The sequence below is a fragment of the Solanum stenotomum genome, chromosome 9 (assembly GCF_019186545.1).
Source record: "Solanum stenotomum isolate F172 chromosome 9, ASM1918654v1, whole genome shotgun sequence".
Taxonomy (NCBI): Eukaryota; Viridiplantae; Streptophyta; class Magnoliopsida; order Solanales; family Solanaceae; genus Solanum; species Solanum stenotomum.
In genome coordinates, this window is record NC_064290.1 from 49,075,704 (window position 1) to 49,077,948 (window position 2,245).

Below are 2,245 nucleotides of genomic sequence, written 5' to 3' on the forward strand. Positions count from 1 at the left end.
GTTGCAAAATAGTATAAACAACTTAGCTTGTTAAAGATAAAACAATAACAACTCAACTTTACTTATATAAAAGTAATATAACTTTAGTGGGAGACTCTTTCAACCGACAATCACCACTATGAACCCTAGTGGTGATCCAACGTTTTACCTCACGTTGCCCAAGGACCATCCTATACCTTGCCGTGATATAGGAAGCTAACTTTACTAAGTGGATCCACTAGCTTAACTTTACGGATTCATCTAAAAAGTATGACCCGTTAACTCCCATGGTGGCGCATGGTTCTTATGGAGAGTTGAGTTTATATGAACTCGTGTCCCAAATTCGGTGCTCAAGACTACTCCCAAAAATACTTTAGCTCATAAGTGTTTTAAACACATCTTTCTTTATTTGAGATAATTACTCAAAACTTTGCCCGAAGGCTCACTTGGAAACAATGTTCCTTTTTCTTGAAAACTAGCCCAAAGGTTCTTTTGGAATCATAGTTCCTTTCTTACTCAAATGTAAAAACATTTGGAAACTTCTTTAGGAATACATAGTTCCCTTATAACTTTTGAGAAATGAACTCAACTTTAACTCTTGACTTAACTTGAAACTTGAGCCTTAAAAATGAAGTAAAACATTCAACAAAGACTCTTGGAAAGCTTTAAAGACTTGCTTTTACTCCCTTCTTGAACTCCTATACTCAACTCTTAACTTCCTTTGACTTGGAAACTTACTCTCCTTGAATTGGAAACTTACTTTACTTGAATTGGAATCATGGATTCAAGGTGTTTGATCACGTGTTATGGACGAGTTCTTGAAGTTTAAACGTACGTTGGGGTATTGGAAACAACTAGGGAACATAGGTATAACACCTAGGAACATGCATGAGAAAGTGGGGAAGGAATGGGAAGACTTGGCACTCTTGGCGCTCTGAGAGGCGCGGAGTGCCAGACCTCAAACTTCAAAGAGGTCTGGTTGGGGCTCTGGTAGGGGTGGCGCCCCAAGGGCTGGACCTCATAGTCCCTCTTGGGGCGCGCTGGCTGGCGCGATGCCCCAGTTCTTTTCCCCGAAAACTTGACTTTTCTCTTCCTTTTCTCCAACTCTAAACCTTCCAAACTTCAAAGCTTCAACCCCCAAGCACTTAGGATTATCAAAACCCTTAACAAACACTAGATTCAACTCAAAAACACCACCGGAAACATACACCAAACCAACAAGAACTACAACACAACACAACTACAACTTCAACAATTCCAACCAACAACTTCAATCAAACACAATCAATCTTTTATCGAAATTAAACGAGTTTGGCGTGTGGGGGAAAGAAACAACCCAACACTATGAACTCACATACCTTAATAGGGATCACCCCCGAAGAAAAACACGACGATCTTTAACGAAACCTAGCTTGATCTTCTCTTTTTTTCCTCTTCTTCTCCTCTTCACTCTTAAACCGTTACTTTCACTCTTTAAAAATGAGACAAACTGATCAAAATCAGTCCAACACATTCATATATATCCAAAAGAAAAGGCTAGGGAAAAGACCAAAATGCCCTTACAATTTTCCGGACGGATTCCCAGCCAACTGCCCAACTTTCAAAAGGCATAACTCGCTCATAAGAACTCAGAAATGAGCAAACTCGATGGCATTGGAAAGACCAATCCACGAACTTTGCAACCATAACTGGAACGACACCTAGATTATCTTGATCTAGGAGTTATAACTGTTCAAAGTTGGCCAAAAATTCATTATTTTCCACACTTAGCCAAATTTTCCAGATTTTGTTAACTTCTTTCCAAAAATGAAAATTTCCAATTCTAAGCCTCTTCATAGTTATTTCAAATTGTCGAATGTTACAATATCTCCCCCTTGGGAACATTCGTCCTCGAATGAGATTATTCTAACAAGGCTAAGGGTGTAACATCAAACTCAAACACCCAACAAGCAATTCATGCAGACAACAACAAGAAACAACATGCTCACTAAAATTTAAAGAACACTAAGAAGGAAATTAGTACCTTGGTCTACATTTCCTCCGGATTCAAAGAGATATGGGTATCTCTTCTTCATGTCCTCTTCGGCTTCCCAAGTGGCTTCCTCAACAAATTGGTTCCTCCAAAGGACCTTAACTAAGGTTACATCCTTCGTTCTCAACCTACGAACTTGACGGTCTAGAATTTGCACAGGAATCTCCTCATAAGATAAGCTATCCTTGATCCTTACACTTTTAGTCGGCAGGATCAATGAAGGATCACTTATGC